The 19,290-nt window shown below is 42.8% G+C and overlaps 1 long non-coding RNA gene across 1 annotated transcript; it reads right to left on the bottom strand.

Moving 5' to 3' along the window:
* Positions 1-219: 219 nt before the first annotated feature.
* Positions 220-12,416, bottom strand: LOC138265926 (uncharacterized). The gene is made up of 3 exons (XR_011199440.1): positions 12,308-12,416; positions 9,320-9,371; positions 220-957 (listed from the first exon to the last, which is right to left on the bottom strand). It is a non-coding gene; the product is annotated as an uncharacterized lncRNA (long non-coding RNA).
* Between the last annotated feature and the right edge of the window lie 6,874 nt (positions 12,417-19,290).

Here is a 19,290-nt window from a genome sequence, read left to right on the forward strand (position 1 = left end):
GAGCAGGACCACGAAGCAGCAATAGATACTCACGACAGCTCCAGACTCCGTCGCAGGAGGGGCCCTGTCCAATGGGTCAGCTGTCGCCCCAACCGAAACAGGAGCCGGGCTGAAGGAAACTATTTGCTGAACGAGACCGCAATTCTTCCATTCTCCTCCAAATGTAGAAGCCTAATTATTCAGCACCCATTCAGGATACAAACGACCGTTAGCCAGCTCTTCTAGATAAACATAATGAATTTATTAGGGATAGAATAGAAAGACATGTACATGGAGGATGCTCTGTACTAGTGTACACTCGAGCAGCCTAATACAAGGAAGTAATACATGATCTTTTATAGTATTAAACCACAAACATAATTCAACGTCTTATTGGTTCTTTGGCTTTGACGTATGATTGACGCATGACTACTTCTCCATTATGGCTGAGGTCGTTTTTCCTATCATACCATATATAGTAACAAAAAGCATAGAAAATGATTTTACACAAGGTGGCCTACGTGCCTAATATCACATGGTCCATCTTGTGACAGAACTTGAGAACATCACGTACTCAGACTGGTACTTTCCAGAAGGGAGATTGCTTCAGCTAGCATGCAATGACGAGGATCTTTCATGATGTCTGTTCAGAGGGCAAGCCTTGCAACATAATGCGTTCCTAGCAGTCGCGAATTACATTTGTAGGCCTCTTTACTTAATGATAGGCCTGTGCAGAGATTGTCATTGTGTATCACAGGGGCCACTAGGCATAGCATACCTAAGAACTGTAAAATGCGATTCCACACTGGATAACAATAAGCCATCCAGTCAAGATAACATTACGGACCTGTCAAAGTCCTTTGACAACTGGATTTCTGGCAGTTTAGATGTACTCCTACCACTTTCTGTCACAAGAAAGGAACGCTGTAAGCGGAACGGCCCTTGGTTCACCTCGCATTTGCTTCAACACAAAAGAGACTGCAGGAAATGGGAAAGAAGATGGAGAAAGTCACATGATAAAATTTTAAAGGAAGAATATAAGAAAGCAATTCTGTCCTACTATACCGAAATAAAATCTGCTCAAACTAGATACTACACCGCTAAGATTGAACATGCGGCCAACTCACCTAAAGAGATCTTTTGTGTCCTCAATGAGATCACCCAGTCTCAAGAGGACATGGCACTCATGGATGCATCTCAGGATCATGTCAACAATCTGGCATCATATTTTCAACAAAAAGTTCTAGATTTACTCAACTTTTCCCTGTGCCTTGAATCTTGCACAGAAGGTTTCCAAACAAAAGCCAACGGATCTTACAATCCTGTCAGACTTTCCTCCAATACAAGAAGATGTCGTGAAGAGACATCTCTCAATTATTAAATCAGGATCTCCTCCTGACCCAGCCACCCCCCCCAAGTCCTATCTGCAGGTGCGCCAGTGACTGTCCCCATGATTACAAATCTTATTAATTCTTCTATGGCCTCTGGCGTAGTGCCATAATAATGGAAACACGCTATCGTCAAATCACGCTTGAAGAAACCCAATCTCGATCCTGGGCTTTTTAGCAATTACAAGGAGTGCAGAATTATTAGGCAAATGAGTATTTTGACCACATCATCCTCTTTATGCATGTTGTCTTACTCCAAGCTGTATAGGCTCGAAAGCCTACTACCAATTAAGCATATTAGGTGATGTGCATCTCTGTAATGAGAAGGGGTGTGGTCTAATGACATCAACACCCTATATCAGGTGTGCATAATTATTAGGCATCTTCCTTTCCTTTGGCAAAATGGGTCAAAAGAAGGACTTGACAGGCTCAGAAAAGTCAAAAATAGTGAGATATCTTGCAGAGGGATGCAGCACTCTTAAAATTGCAAAGCTTCTGAGGCGTGATCATCGAACAATCAAGCGTTTCATTCAAAATAGTCAACAGGGTCGCAAGAAGCGTGTGGAAAAACCAAGGCGCAAAATAACTGCCCATGAACTGAGAAAAGTCAAGCGTGCAGCTGCCACGATGCCACTTGCCACCAGTTTGGCCATATTTCAGAGCTGCAACATCACTGGAGTGCCCAAAAGCACAAGGTGTGCAATACTCAGAGACATGGCCAAGGTAAGAAAGGCTGAAAGACGACCACCACTGAACAAGACACACAAGCTGAAACGTCAAGACTGGGCCAAGAAATATCTCAAGACTGATTTTTCTAAGGTTTTATGGACTGATGAAATGAGAGTGAGTCTTGATGGGCCAGATGGATGGGCCCGTGGCTGGATTGGTAAAGGGCAGAGAGCTCCAGTCCGACTCAGACGCCAGCAAGGTGGAGGTGGAGTACTGGTTTGGGCTGGTATCATCAAAGATGAGCTTGTGGGGCCTTTTCGGGTTGAGGATGGAGTCAAGCTCAACTCCCAGTCCTACTGCCAGTTCCTGGAAGACACCTTCTTCAAGCAGTGGTACAGGAAGAAGTCTGCATCCTTCAAGAAAAACATGATTTTCATGCAGGACAATGCTCCATCACACGCGTCCAAGTACTCCACAGCGTGGCTGGCAAGAAAGGGTATAAAAGAAGGAAATCTAATGACATGGCCTCCTTGTTCACCTGATCTGAACCCCATTGAGAACCTGTGGTCCATCATCAAATGTGAGATTTACAAGGAGGGAAAACAGTACACCTCTCTGAACAGTGTCTGGGAGGCTGTGGTTGCTGCTGCAAGCAATGTTGATGGTGAACAGATCAAAACACTGACAGAATCCATGGATGGCAGACTTTTGAGTGTCCTTGCAAAGAAAGGTGGCTATATTGGTCACTGATTTTTTTTTGTTTTGTTTTTGAATGTCAGAAATGTATATTTGTGAATGTTGAGATGTTATATTGGTTTCACTGGTAATAATAAATAATTGAAATGGGTATATATTTTTTTTTGTTGAGTTGCCTAATAAATATGCACAGTAATAGTCACCTGCACACACAGATATCCCCCTAACATAGCTAAAACTAAAAACAAACTAAAAACTACTTCCAAAAATATTCAGCTTTGATATTAATGAGTTTTTTGGGTTCATTGAGAACATGGTTGTTGTTCAATAATAAAATTAATCCTCAAAAATACAACTTGCCTAATAATTCTGCACTCCCTGTATAGGCCCATCTCACTGTTGCCTGTCCTGTCTAAGATAGCAGAAAAATATGTCCATTCTCAACTTTCTCTTTTTTTGGAGGACAACAATATTCTACATCCCCCCCAGACCATTATATGGTACAGAAACCGCACTAATCGCTGTTACAGAAGAAGCAAAAAATTGCTAGATAAGGGGCTGGAAACAGCTATTATTCTTTTGGATCTCAGCACCACTCTTGATTCGGTGGATCTTGACATATTAATGGATAGGATACAAGCGATTGGAATATCCGGGCTAGCCTTAGATTGGATTATTTCATTTATCAAAGATAGGTCATTTCAGGTATTAGATAGATCATATTTTTCAGATCATGTCACCAACAGATGTGGAGTCCCACAGGGGTCCTCCCTCAGACCCACCTTATTTAATATCTATATGCTGCCACTCACTTAAATAGTCCAGCCCTTTGGGCTGAACTTGGTGTCATATGCAGACGACACACAACTAATTGTATCTCTTTCACAGGGCTCCCGCTCTGTAGAGGCAGCTCTTGGTCCTTGTCTCCAGGCGGTTGCCTTTTGAATGACAAGGAGCAAACTAAAACTTAGTGATAATAAAACAGAGGTGATGTTTTTTGGGCAGCAAGCAAAGCCCATTCCGATCCCATCAATGATCAATGGCATGGGTTTGTTACCCCCACCTAAAGAACTCATCAAAAGTCTTCGGGCTTGGTTTGACCCACAACTGTCAAAGGCCCATCATGCCAATAAATTAGCTGCCACCTCCTTTGGCCTTCTTAGGATGTTAAGGAGGGTTTTTACTGTTACCCTTTATAGCCAAAAGATTAATTTTAAATGCATTGATTGGTTCCAAAATCGACTGTGGAAATGCCTTGTCCATTGGCTCACTGGGCTATGTGATTAGGCTCGGTGCTATGCCTCCGCACATTTGCTGTTGAACATCTCTAAGCAGGAATCTATAACAGCTGGAATCTCCTCGCTACATTGGCTTCCTGTGGCCAAGAGGATACAATTTAAGACACTATGCCATGTGCACAGAGCATTGCATAATCGAGTTCCAGAAATGTTGAGGTCCTTAGCTTTTTTCTATACACCTAACAGATCACTCAGATCTTCCTCAGCATATCTGGCAGTGATCCCTAAAGTGAAGAAAGCTAGATGGGGTGGAAGATCACTGGCATACCAAGGGGCGAAGCTTTGGAACTCCCTACCCCTCAACATACGATTAATGAATGACAAAGTTTCCTTTTGTAAAGCCTTGAAGACGTGGCTATTTAAGGCTTAACTTCCAATGTACTTCTCTGTGTTACTATTGTTTCAATTTTGAGCGCTGCAAGGCCTTCTGCGCTATATAAATCCATATATCATAATATAACATAACGTGTAACACGCGCCTATATAATAATTAACTACAATATGAAGTTTCATAAAACTGTGCCTGCTTTTGGTGTTGTGGCAGCTTTCAAATAGTGCAAGGAATTGGCAGTCACGCCACCTTGCAGACCAGGGGCTCATCATTTAGGAGAGAAATACATGGTACTATAGGGACTGGGAATCCAGCCTTGAAGCCTTTATTGCTCATCAAGCACCACTGCACAGATGACTTGGCATGGCTCTCTCCATACTGGTGTGAAATGTTGGGTCAATGTTGGTCACCACAATGCAAATTTTAATCAGATCACCATCAAGTCCTCTGACACACCATGCATGCCTGCACGGTGTGCAAGTGGACTGGATGGTGATCTGATTAAAAAGTGCATGGTGTTGGGCCACATTGAGTATAAGATTGGTGACCACTTGAGCAGAAAGTGGGAGACACATATCTTGGTGCTAGTCCTGAGTGCTACAAGCCACTGACACTGCAAGACTTGGATGCCCAACTTGGAGTCGCTCTAAAATAGCACGCACCGTGAAACTCTCAAGGAAGATGATTAAGTATGACTTCTTTACTGTTGTGTTGTTTGTTGGCTTGGTGAAACAGGTGCACACCTGTGTGTGATTGTATATCAGACATGACTTGACCTATTCCCTGTTAGCATGTCACTTGCAGCCTGCTTCCACTGCGAACACGGTCTGTCGTAATCCTGCACACCCCACAATAACCAGACAGTGAAGTGGCAACCGGACCAGATGAGCCGAAACCCAATTGTTAAATATATTAGGGGCTTGTAAGAAATACACCATTTCAGTGTGATCACCCAGTATATTTTGCCTTTTGCTGGACCCTATATTTTTGCTTAATTTAGAAGTCTATGCACTATAACCCTGCTAACCAGTAGTAAAGTGACTATGCTCCCTTGTTAAACATCGTTGAAATGGGATATTCTTAACAGGTATATTTAACTTACCTACACGTCCATAGTATATGGTACAAAATGAGCCCAGAGCATGTAAAGATAAATGTCACTAGTGGACTGTAGAACCTATTGTGCCATCCACTACAGTGACAGTCTAAAACATGGTTTCTAGCCTACCCTTGTAGCCTGACTGTAGCTGTCCAAAAGCTGCAATTCAACCTGTCAAAATAAACCCTTTTGACAGTTAAAACCTCCCTTTTAAATTTTAGTCACCCCTCTGTAGGCCTTGTCACCCACAAGGCAGGATAGGAAATGTAGAAATGTAGTGTTAACGTGTCCTTACAGTGACTAGCACCCAAAGCTATTTTCAATGTAGGAAGGCTGGTTGGCCCTTAGAAAGAACCAGAGTGCAGATTAAAATACTAATACTGTGTCTCAGGACTGGGACTAACTAGAAGAAACATAAACAACTATTTTAAAAAGCTATTAAAAATCAATGTTGATAATTATTAACGAAAAGTATCTTTTAGAAAGTTATTGTTTTTCCCTGACTTAGGTTCCTGGAGGCTAATTAGCATTTGATCTAAAATTTCTCCCAGCTAGTACACAGCATTTGAACAGGAATGAAAAAGTTGTGAAATGCTTCCCAGGAGCAAATAATAGATTGACCTGCATGGGCAAAGATGACTCCTCTGAACCTTACAGGATATGAAGGGAAGAGAAGTTGAGAGCATCATTTTTTATGTTACACTGTCAAATCCTACTGGAGTGTCAAATATTTGCTTGACAGGTATGCTGGGCTTACATATAATACTTTGGAGTGCAATTGAACCGATGGGAGCAGGATGGCAAGACCATTCTTGTGTATCCATTGTCTGGTTGCTGTTTAATCCATCTTTGTTCTACCAGCCTGCTGTCTTTTGATTTACTGGGAAGTAGAGTGGCTGCTTTACCCTGGATTTGGTGTTAGATGTGGGAGAAAAGTAGAATTAACATAGTACATTCCCCACATACATCCAAAGCCCTCATATCTCAAGTTTAGGGCTGGCCAAAATCTTTTGCTATCTTGAAAATGTTCAAAGTGAGTAGGTTTGGGTCTAGGAACTTCTACTCCAGTGGTTTTGGTGTGCCCAGGAGTCATGCCCACACACTAGCTAGATCCAGGTATAAATGTGGCATCTCCATGCACCTACTTCAAAAGACTACTTGACTTGAGTAAGAGCAGAAAAGGAATGGATCTGCTGTCTGTGACCCATGAAAAGACCTGAAGTGGTGGACTTGCTCCCACTTGTGACCAGGAACAAGAAGTGGACTCCATGAGTCAGTTGACCTCCTGTGTGGCTGCAAGGATATCAGAAGCTCCAGGAGGTCTTTCTCTGCACAAATCATTTGCTCAGTTACAACTGGATGAGGACTGGAACCCGCTGGTTGATTTTCCTAGAGTAAGTCTCACCTCTACGTGCTGTTCCTGATGTCCTGAGGCACTTGACAATGTCTATTTGGATTTTTCCAATAAACTTTGAAAAGGTGAGACATTGAAAAGCATCAACAGGACCTCATGGCAAAGGTGTTCAATTTTCATGCAACTTCTTTGTATAAGGCTTCAGTCTTGCCCTGTTGGAGGACTTTGAGCTCCATAACAAAAGACTGAGGCCTTCATCACTACCGACTACCATATTACGAGTACTGCAGGATTTCTGCCACATTTTGGGCAGAAATCCTGAGGTAGTCGTGCTGGCGGTCGGAGGCCTGTAATACGGTCTGGCGGTGTCCTGATGGTGGTGCGCTGCTGGCGGTGGAATCTCCTATTCCCTGCCGGACAACCTCCTCGACAGACAAGGTAAGTCGGGTGTCCAACAGGGGAGAGGGGTGTGAGGGTGGCGGGTGTTGTGTGTGAGTGGGTGTTGTCTGCGTGTGTGAATGTAAGTGTGTATGCATGTTTGTATGCATGTGTTTATGCGTGTGTGAATGTATGTGAGTATGCGTAGGTGAATGCGTGTATGAATGTTGAAGTAAGTGTGTGTTTGAATGTTGAAGTGGATGCGTGTATGGGTGCTTGTGAGTGAATGTGTGTATATCAGTGTTGATGAATGAGTGTATGCGGGATGAATGAATGAGTGTATGAGGGGTGCATGTGGGTGTCTGTGTGTGTGTATGTGGGGGCACTGTTCTAAAAAAGGAGGGGTGGGGCGCTGTACTAGAAGGGGGTGGGGGCGCTGTTCTGGTGGGGGATGGGGGCTTCTGGTATGGAGGGTAGGTGGGGGTATTGGGCTTGCAGAGGGGGAGTTGTCTGCTGGTGACAGGAAAGAAAATTCCTGTCACCAGTAGCCTTTCTGCCAGGATTTTTGTGGCGGAAAGCCAACTCCTAACACCGCCAGCAGTCTTCATTTGACCGCTGAGTCGAAGATGCTAATCTCTGGCCCGGATGGTCCAACCCCCTGGCAGTACAGTGGAGGATGTGGCTGGTTGGCAGAGGCCAACCCGCCACACTTATAATGTGGCGGCCTTCATTGCCGGCCCGTCGGTGGTGAGACCGCCACCGTGGCCCTGGCGGTCAGAAGACCGCGAGGGTCATAATGAGGGCCTGAGTTTGATAGTATTAATCTTGAAGGTGCAGAAAATATCCGTCCGATGTGAGGACTTCATCGGCTATGAAATAGAATTCCTCCCATGCTAGGCTTTTTTAGCCAAAACCAATTCCTTGAGCAGGACATTGTCCAGTGGCTATCCAGCTTCGAGAAGACTTCAAATGATATAGCTGGCAACCTTGCCCGCTGAAGGATTTCAACTTCCATTTCAGAGACTACATCAGAAGGTAAAATATTTGATGTGACAAATCCATTTATTGCATCCAACACAGGCACCACCGCTATAAGCCTGAAATCATTCTGAGGTCCTAGTCAACCATGAATAGTGACTACTGATTGGCACTTTACTTTTGTTTGCAACTTTTTGCCTTAAATTTGGAAAATTCATATGTCCGTGTCCCTTTTTAGATTTTTGTCCTCCTGATGTTCTTTTGTTTATTAAGTTGTACTTTATTTTTATAAGTTTTGCAACTCATTGGTACTTCTAAATACTTTACACATTTTTCTCTAATTAAGCCTGTCTGCTGTGTCATAAAGCTACTAATCTTTGTGTTCAGTTTTGAATCACATGTGTTGGACCTAAAACGTTGGTGACTTTATTGACGGTGGTGGAATACTATCCACCCCAATTATTCATTTTCTTTTTTGCAGGGATCATTTCTTGAACAATGTGCCTTAGATCCTGTGATCGGGAAACCAAAGGAGGGACGAACGACAAGGATAAAGAATGGCCCTGGAGCCACGCCCACAGTCCCCCGGGGGCTGGAGGGAAGGATATTCACCCAGAAGTCTTCATGGCTTCCGGGACATGTTGTGGAGGATGGAGAAGGTCGGGGAGGAGCAAGAAAAGCAGAGGAAGGAAGAGGAACGGGGAGAAAAGGAGTGTGAAGAGATGGAGGAAAGTGAAAACAGGAGGCAAGAAACATCGAAGGAGAGGAGCCAGGATAAAAAAGCAGATGGGAAGGGGACCAGCGAGGGTAGCCCGAAGAGAGGGAGAAGAGGAAGGAGAGACAGGGGACCTGCCTTTGAGGGACTACCTGTGTTTTCAGCCTGCCACGATCCAGGTGGAATGTGGCTAAGCAAGGTAAGGTTCCTTCTAGGGACAGAGAAGGGGGAGTGTCAGAAAGTGGAGAAAGGGGACCAAAGAGGGGGATAGACCCACTAACGAGTACATGTACAACCACTTACCTATCAAGACCTCAATAGGCACAGGGGAGCACATAGGAAATATAAAATTAGTGCACTACAATGGTTACGGTCTGGTGAACCCTCACTACCCCAACCCTCTTATTGACCAAAACAAAATTTAAAACACTTACTTGACCTGGTAGTTTTTTCCCTGTTCCCGAGGTGAGGCCCTCCGTTACAACCCTTGTGAGAAGAGAAAAAGAGAAGGAGAGAGAGAATCAAATGATCTACCAGGAAACCCTAAGGAGGACTGAAAAACAACAACCTAATTAAGCATTTGTGATTATAACACCCAATTGGAATTAATGAAAACAGAGCGAGAGAGTACATTACTTACCAGGAGCAAGGAAAACAGCTTGAAATCATGGGGGACAGCTACAGACCTCTTTCTTGAATTTGAAGCCCTGAAGCCCTGCCCTTCACCTCTTCCATAGGTGCAGTCCTTTAATCTGAGGGGCTGATGATGAGGCCCTCTTATTGTACAGTTCAGTAGTCAGTGGGCAAGGGTAACGATGAGCTAATGAGTAAACCCTACTCACATTTTACAGCATATCCTGTGTGCCTTACTGCAAACTAACCAGAGTGCTTTTTCTAATGGAAATCAAAGATGGCAAAAACAGGTTTTTTTGCCTTGTCACAAGGGCTATTTTGACAGTCAGACTACAGATTTGCACTGCAGAAGTTAGGCTACATTGGTAGGCCTGAAGCCATGTTTCCCTGTAACACTACTGGATGGCACAATATGTGCTGCAGTCCATACATGACATTTAACTTACCATACCATGGATGTGCTTTCTACACTATATAGTATATTTAAATATGTTATTCACGGATTGAACAATTTTTGTATGATTTTAGGGGTCAAATCACATACACTGGGCACTGGACAGAGATGCCCTAGTGTGCAGAGTAAAGACCAGTAAACAAATTCAGAAAACAATGGGGGTGACCATGAAAAAGGAGGCATTTTCCTCACAGTTCTCATATTTGTTCAAAAGGTGTGGCTTCATGCTGTAGCCTGTACACAGTACATTAGTGTACCACTACTCATAGAAATCCCAAGGCTTATTCCTTTTAAGAAGGTGTGTCTGCTGACCGCCGGTGTCTAAGAACACACATTTTTGCCGTGGATCATGCAGTGGCCATCCACCTTGTGTATGAAGCACCAAACACCATTCAGTATGGCAGCAAAAATGGGAGTACCACAGAATAGATCATGGTTAGTAGTGTTACATCTCCAATAATGCTTATTTTGTGCCAGTTTTGTGTTAGAAAGACTGAATGGGGACCAGTGGTGTAAGATCTTTTGAAGTAGGGATTGCAAGTCCTCCACCAGGGTCTGCCAATACAGTCTTGACTGTTGGACCACCTATGCTGAACTGCTCCCTTCAATGTACCCTATTTGGTCACTAGTGAAGGGATTGGAGACTCCGCAAATGAGGAGGGCTAGGAGGAGGAGCCGGGATCTCAGTTATGCGTGTAATATATGTTGGCTGGGATGTCACAAAAATTGTGGCAAGGAAGTAGATGCTCTAGGCCCCAAAACTGTCAATGATGGCTGTGCCCCAATCTAGTAAGCAATATATCTATTCTCTGCTGGGGGGCAGTTCTGCTTGAGGCCCAGTTAAATGTAGCAGTCTGGTGGCATGTATAAGTTAGGGCTGTGGTATGTAGGCAGCCATACTTAAAGAATCACACAGTGACAATGAACAGTCAGGTGTCTCCTTGTGGGAGTACTCAGATGAGGGTCAGAGAGTCACTATTAAAAATGTTCAGTGCCCATACTAAAATCTGATATGAAGGAAAGGAGCTCCCAGGGCATCTATTCCGCAGCTGTTGACAGTAATTCATCTTCCAATTCCCCACCATGAGAACATGACACTGTTAGTTTTTCAGGTTTGTCACTGTGACGGTTTGCTGTCTGTTCATGCATCTCTATTTATGGAAATGGCTTCTCTCTCCTGTAATGGTTGTCTGTGGTGGTTAGTATGTGTCTCCAGAGTAAGTTGTTACATCAGATGTCAGGTAGACCAGTCACAATGAGGCTTGGGCCTTCAGCCTCATTACTTATGGGTGTCAGCATCTTTGTGGGAGGTGCGTCAATTTCTATCCCTGTATACTCCCGGTAGTCTCAAGGACCCAAGGTGGTTTGAAGGTGTCCCTGGAAAAGGGGAAGCTGGAGTAGTAGTACATCCTCCATCTTTTCAAGTTATTGTGTGCAGGGTCAGGGCAAAGAGGGGACTCCCTGGCATCCCCCAGGTTGAACGGGTGACTGGTTGTCTTCTTTTATTCACGTTGCTTGCTCCTAAGCAGGACCCCGCTGGCTGTGTGGAAATTACTTTCTTACCCTGCATCGCTGTCAACCAGTTCCTGCTGCCAGTCCATTGGTGTGTGAGGGCTCAGTCATTTCAAAAGCAGGAGTACCAGGGGTATTATGTATCTGAGCTGGATATGGAAGAATTTTGTTGGTTGGCTCCAGGGCTGCATGCATCATATAAGTGATTGCGGGCATCCTAGACAGTCCACAGTAATCAAACATCAAAGTAGGCCTCTTCCATTGCCACCCCTCTACTTGGTGTGTGGATGGATGCTTTAGTGATGCTCAGTAACTGCCTGCAGCCCCTGAACTGTAGAGGAGCAAGGTGCCATGGGCTGGGACCTCTGAAAGTGGAGGTAGGTGGTGGGGTGGCTGGGAACTCCTAATAAGTGGCGACCATCTTCGGCCTGGTTGAGCCTCCCCTCCCACAGCAATTAGAATTAAATGCTTGGGTGTGCCAAACCATTCAGGGATTCCATCTGGAATGAAATGAAATCCCCTGCAAACATTAGGGTCTCCAAGACTTCCCTCTCAACGGGAGCAGATTCTAACAGACACAAAGTTTATAGCACTTAGTCAGGAAGGGATCTGAGAATCGCCACCCTGCTACCATCCAAACATTTTTTTCAGCAATATATTTTTGGTCAAAAAAGAAGAACCACAATTCATGGATTCTATATTGCTTCTTAAAGATAAATGCAATTCATCTCCTAGGGCACATCTTCCGTCCAGGTATCTGGATGATCTCAATCTCAAGGATGCTTTGCGCACAATCTCGCTTCATTAAATTCATACCACGTACCTACAGTTTCTGTGGAATAGGAAGACCTACAAGTTTGAAGATTTTCCCTTCAGTGTCTTCTCAGCACACTGATGTTGCACCAAAGTACTGCACCAGTGACAGAATATCCTCAGGCCCTGTGGATTCAAAAGTTTATTTATATGTATGGCATACTGAATTACTTACAAATGTATTTTTGACTGTAAACATACGTTTACTGATAACATATTTATTTTACTTTGATTTACCTCATACCAGGCATGTAGTTTGTTTAATGAAACTAACACATCATTTGAAAGTCACTCTAATTTTAGTTTTGAACTTTAAATTATCTTTAATATTTTTTTAAGATCCAAAGAATTTTCAAACTCTCATTAATCCAAATTATTCATCCATTTTGTAGCATGAATGCCAACGTTTTCTTCAAGTGACGACTTTGCTTTCTCAGAGCAATAATTTAGTATTAAAATATTCAAACCAATTTCTATGAGATTTGACTAATAATAAAAAACAAAAACACCAGCTATAATAACAATTATCATAATCAATGATCTTACTTCAAATTAGCTTTATATTTTTACATAGCAAGGTAATGAGTGACATTTTAAAAGACCATCCAAAGTGCTATGTACTTCAAGGTATAATCACATTATAAGGCATAGTGCATCTACAAAAAACATCATCACCCCCTCCTTTAAATATCTAAAGGCATGAGTGAACAGTTATCATCCCTATAATTGGATCCCAGAAACGTTTGTATTAGTATCCAAAGTTCATCACTCATAGTCACTTTCACAAGAGTTTCACATGATTTCTAAACAATTGCGACATTTAGAAACATTTTTGATAGACTCCTGGATTTGCACAAATGCGTGAGCTATACACAACAAATAGATGCCACAATCACCATGCCACATACAGGTTTAAATTAAATATGAGACTTATATAGAAGTAGACAACAGTCTACACCATGTTTAGGGTCTATCAGTACGTTTGAAACATTGCTGCCAAAGCCTTGAATTACTTTAATTTCCACACTACAGGAATTGAAAAAGGCATTCCTGTTGGGTATATGTCATACTTGGCATCCTTGGTGTGGTCTGCCCTAACTTTATGTCTCTGCTTCTCAGGTTGTTGATGTATGCTGGACTCTGTTTTTGCTGTTTTTGATACTCTGGGCACTTTACTACTGCTAACCAGTGCTAAAGTGCAAGAGCTCCTGTGTAAAATGTATGTGTAATTGGCTTATCCATGGTCTGCATATTTGATTTATTAGTAAGTTCCTAGTAAAGTGCACTAGAGGTGCCAGGGCCTGTAAATCAAATGCTACTAGTGGGCCTGCAGCACTGATTGTGCTACCCACATTAGTAGCCCTGTAAACATGGATCAGACCTGCCACTGCAATGCGACTTGGCAAGTGTACCCACTTGCCAGGACTAAACTTTCCCTTTTCATACATGTAATGTCCCCTATGCTAGGCCATGGGTAGCCCCATGGGCATAGTGCAGTGTATGTTAAAGGTGGGCCATGTACCGATGTGTGTTATATGTCCTAACAGTGAAATACTACTAAATTCATGTTGCAAGGCCTATCTCTCTCATAGGTTAACATGGGGGCTGCCTTTAAATCACTTTAAAGCGCAGATTCTCTTTGAGAACAGATAGAAATATGGAGGTTAGGGTCTCTAAACTCACAATTTAAAAATCCATCTTTTAGTGAAGTTGCTTTTTGGATTGTGAGTTTGAAAATGTCACTTTTAGAAAGTAGGCATTTTCTTGCTTAAACCATTCTGTTACTCTGCCTGTTTGTGGATTGCCTGTCTGGGTCAGTTTGACAGTTGGGCTGTTTGTGAATCCCCTCTAGACAATGAGACAAAGGGAGCTGGGGTGTAGCCTGCATATCCTGATGAGCCATCTGTGCTAAAGTGAAGGGAGGAGTGGTCACTTACACCTGAATGACCTCTCACAATGCAGTCTCCACCCCCTTAGTGTGCGTGTAGGGCCTGGCTTGGGCAAGGCAGGATCTTGTGAACAACAGAGACTTTTCTTTGAAGTATGCCGAAAAGGGTATAAGTATTGGACCCAAAACCCCTGACAATTAGATCACTGCCAAAGAAAAGAGCTGGAGAGCTGAGGAGAAATGCTGACCCTGTTATGTAGGCTCTCATTATTCTAATGAGACTACTGGATTTGGACGGCAGAATCACTTGCACTGTGGGGGACTGAGTCTGGTCCCACTACAGGTGACACCTGTCGGCCTAATCCGGGTTTTGCTCCGGCTAACTAGCAGTGCCTCATCTCCACCCAAGAGTAGAGATAATTGGGCAGCCGAGCCATGACACAATTGATTCCTCAGGGAAATCGTGGTCACTCAGATCGCATCTGTTTCTCTCAGTTACATTAGGCTCACATATACAAGGACAATCAGAGGCAGTATATGTTACAATAAGGTTTTAATGAAGCAACTACATCTTAGATAATAAACCATGCACTGCAATAACTAGGATGATGAAGCATCACAGGATTAAGATAGATACAAGGAGAGTAAAGCATAACAATAACGCTACCATATTGTCACTAGAATCATTAAAATAATTCCTACCTAGGCTATGTTAGAGCACAGCATGTTAAGCTCTAGCTCTGCCCTTCAGGTTCCCCTGGGAAGACATCATCCCTCATACCTGAACAAGAGCCCTGTAGCCTACATGAGCTGCATATATTGAAGCACTCAGCAATCAGCATACAGTCGTGGTCATCTGGCTGGAATCTCCCTCTAACGTGTATGGGACAGAGAAGTGTTTTCATAGTAAAACAGATGATGCTCTGAGAAAATGTCCCTACATAAGGATGTGTATGTTTCTTTGAACACTAGAGACAAAGCGTTACCATGTTTGCCAGCAACCTATCTTACTGCAGCCTTGACAAAAGCACAGAGTGAAAGAAATGTCTTGTTTAAGAATGCAGTGCTGGCCTAGGCAAAGAACAGCTAGAAAGAGAGGAATAAAATAAGACTGCAAATGTGGCTATTGTTAAAATAATAAACAAAGCTGAATAAAATATATCTAGGTTAAAGTGCACAGCGGCAGGCCTAGTTCGCTAAAATAGCGTGTATGAAGCTATAACTAAAATGGCTCCACAACACCCTCCCCTTGCTGGTAAAAAGTGGATCAAAGCCTAATTATGGATAAAAGCTACTAAAACCCAACCTAAGATATATAAGTAAGAATGCCAATAATGACAAGTGAAAAAGACACATGAAAATGTGTAAAATGAACAATTTAAAAATGTTACTTGTGGCGTAAAAAGGGACGAATTTCAAGAATCAGAGTCATTTTGGAAGTTGCCAATCGAATCCAGGATAATTGAAGACAGGAAATCTTCTGCTTCGGCAGGTGGTAAAGTAGAAAGTTCATCACCAAGGAAAACCAAGGAGCATTCATGTTCCAGAGCCTGAGTTCCAGCCAAGGCAGCAGCATTCTGTGGAGTACCCAACAATGAGTTTAGAGCTGTATCCTCCACGAAGGGCAACTCATAAGCAACTTCCCATAGCAAACGCACCCTCAATACACATGTCTGGTAATGAGCACTCAGCGAGAACATCAAAAGATCAGCATCCAATGAAAGCAAGCGCTGAGTAGAAAGACAAACTTTCAGTGCATGTTCACACAAGCACTGGAGGCCCAGAAACACGGGCTGCACACAATACAAAACCAGTCTGACTGACAGAGACCAGTCACACTCCAATTGCTCCAGGAGTCACAAGTATTGCTCCAAAGTACTGCATCATGCGTTCACGACACAGCTGCGCTGGTGGGAGAACTTTGAGTCCTCCTTGTTGCGGCGGGACAGCCATTGCACAGAAAAAGTAGTGATAGCAAGATGCCACCTATGATAGCCAAAGTTGTTGGAAATCCCCTGAAAATACTGGAGAATATTGAGCGGATGGCTGATGCTATTAAACCGAATATAGAGGAGAAGGTGGGAATGAATCCAGAACCAACAGCCTTAAAGAAATTTGCGATTCCAGTAGTACTGGATGCATTAAACATTCGTCCCACGAGCTCACCAAAGTGTCTCAGAAAGTTAGTACTTAAAAGGGACTGTATCTCTGCCGATGACCTTGCCACCTGAAGCGCCTAGGTCTTATGTGCAGATGTGAGCACCACATGTTTTGGAACAATAAAGCCTTGAGTCTGCTCAACTTGTCAAAATTCACATTTGAAGTAGCGATATCGGGCCAAATCTTGGCTACTTCCCTTTGTCTTGTGGGAGGAAAAAGTACGTTCCCGCAGCATGTAACAATCTTAGAGACCGAAACATCAAAAACTATTCCAGCTAGCATCCCACAACAGTTTTCACTATTGAGGAGAACATAGCTGTCATTTGAAAGCACCTGGAACGCAGGTCTAATCAAGGGGACTGGAACTTCCTTCAGATAACAAGCCAAGTTCGCTGACGAAGCGTTGCATGCCCCGTGCTAGGACAGCTGTTTACAAACCATTGAATGGCTGACAAAAGTCTTGCATTCACTACCACTAAGAAAGACCCCTTTCATGCCACTGAGACATTTGTACGAGAAGGGCAGCTCCCACACCTCATGGATGTAACTATCTCCCAGCCTTTCATGTCTGCCTACTAGGATATGTTTTAAGCAGGATGTGAATTGAAGTATTGAAATAGGCAGATTAATAACCCCATGTATTAACCACTCAGCAGATAGTGTTTCGACTACAGTAAAAGGCAACTTTTCTGACTTTTCAAGATTTAACATGACATAAGTTGCTTTTTTCTTAGCCATTAGTTGCTGTTGTCTCATTACGTTAAATGTGGAAAATATGTCCCTTGCGCTAACATGTTGCCAGGGAACGCGACCTGCCTTCAATGTTTGTAGTGTCCAACCCAACCTCATAATGGACCTTAGATGATTCTGTCCATGGTGTAAAGAAGACATGTCACCTTGTATTATGTCTATTGCAGAAGAAACAATTTTATTTGAAGTTTAAAGTGTGTATACGGTCGGACAGGGTTTTAACCCCATCATCTACAACAGCTAATGCCTTCTTTAAGTTTTCCTGATCTACTTGACTTAACCGGGCAGCAGCTTCTTGTTGAGAAAGCTTCCAAATTTCAATATCGCATATAAGAAGCACTTTCTGCGCTGTTTTCTGGGGCCTAACAGGAAATCCTGTAAGTCAGTGTTATTAGACAGGAGACTTAGGTGTTCTCTAACAGCATCTAGTGAGGAACTCTTCAACCACTGCTGGCATAGTTGTTGTTACTCTACCCGCATGTTCAGATGACACATAGCGAGGGTCTGGCCTACTTGTTCTAAAACCCCCATGGAGTTTATAAAACATTTATGATATCCGTTGGTATCTATTGGCCACAATAACCACCCGCCAGGACATGACAGTGAAGCATTAAACATGCCATTCTGCACCCATTCATCGAGCTGATCTTCAGTTAAATTTATATACTTTTGCCATTTGTAAAATTTTGCAGGGGCAGGAATACTGGGTGCATTCAATTTCTTAATCTTTGCTAAGTCTAAACAACTTGTCTGTTGTACAGTTTTATTTAAAAATATAATTTGAACAGGTATGAGGCATGCTCTGAATGAAGCTTCCTTCCCTCTTATTTGCCAATTTTTTGTTCCCCACACACTTTTTAAGCCAGTCCACTTCAACCAATATTAATAGCCTTTTATAGCCAACCGGGAATCCGAATAAATGAATTTTGTGTCTGTCAATAATATAGCTGCCTTTTCCATAAATAACAATTTGAAATAATATGACTCAGCATTTTTAACATTGTGCCCAGAAAAATATGCACATTTTTCAAAATACGTTTTAGAACTCCCTTTTGGTGGAGTTGGACAATGTTCCCATTGTGTGTAATTAAACATAGTTTTTGGGTTACTTGCTCTGTGAATGAAATGGTGCCCATAATAATTATAGCAAATGGTGCCCATAATAATTATAGCAAAACATATCACAATAATTTTCTTTAGATTGATAAACATCCTTACTTTCAAATACAGTAGAATACTGCAATTCAGTCATCATAGAATCAACTGTTTTCATATCCCAGTCATCAGAAACAACTCTGGGTATTATTACATCATTCATTGAAAGTTTAAATATATCTGCTATTTGAATGACCTCCGTGGGGCTGTATATATCAAATCTAACTTTATCTCAAACAAACCCATCAGGAATTGGTATAGCGGAATTGTTCACGAAAGAGAAGTCTCTGCGGACCTTGTCAGAAGAAAAATGGGATTTTAGGACCTCATCCACCAGTTCAGCTGTTGATCTTTCAGGAAGAAAACGACCATGTATTAATAGAAAGAATGTTATGACAAAGCCAATCCAAATGAGGAAAGTTAATACAGTCAAGGAAAGCCACAGATAGTTCCATGGGAAAATAAAGTAATTTGTTTTAAGCCAATTTATCAGTTTATGTGTTTTTGGAAGTTCAGATGTAGAAGAGGCAAATGAGTCCGAAAAGGTGTTGTTGATGTTGGCAAAGTATCCAGAAGCAGTACGTGCAGAAGTTGGAGCTGTATTTGTAGGAGGAGAACTGGTAGGGGTCTCCTGCGGTGGTTCACAGTAAATGTTGCCATCCATCTGTGTTGAAGTTGTGTCAAATCGATCAGTAATTTCAGTGTTGTTTGTTGTAACAGATGTTAGCGGAACTAATGCAAATCATTCTCCACCCTTCCCATGCTCGGAGAGGTTTCAATGTTGCTGCTCAAAACTTGTAGAGGGACCTCTTGACCAGTAGTGAGAGGGATTCGGGGACTACTGGCTGCTCCTCTTGGCCTGCTGTGCAGGATCAGCCACATGGTGTAACTTGACATTGTCGATAGAGGTTTTCTTTAGCACCAGCCCACGCTGGTAGAATGACAGTTCAGGTACCGTGTATTCCCAAGACTGGGACCGGTGCATGATAAGAAGGACCGAACACCTTTTTCACAGCAACTTTTTTACGTACCAGATCGCC

Source organism: Pleurodeles waltl, chromosome 11, assembly GCF_031143425.1.
Source record: "Pleurodeles waltl isolate 20211129_DDA chromosome 11, aPleWal1.hap1.20221129, whole genome shotgun sequence".
Taxonomy (NCBI): domain Eukaryota; kingdom Metazoa; phylum Chordata; class Amphibia; order Caudata; family Salamandridae; genus Pleurodeles; species Pleurodeles waltl.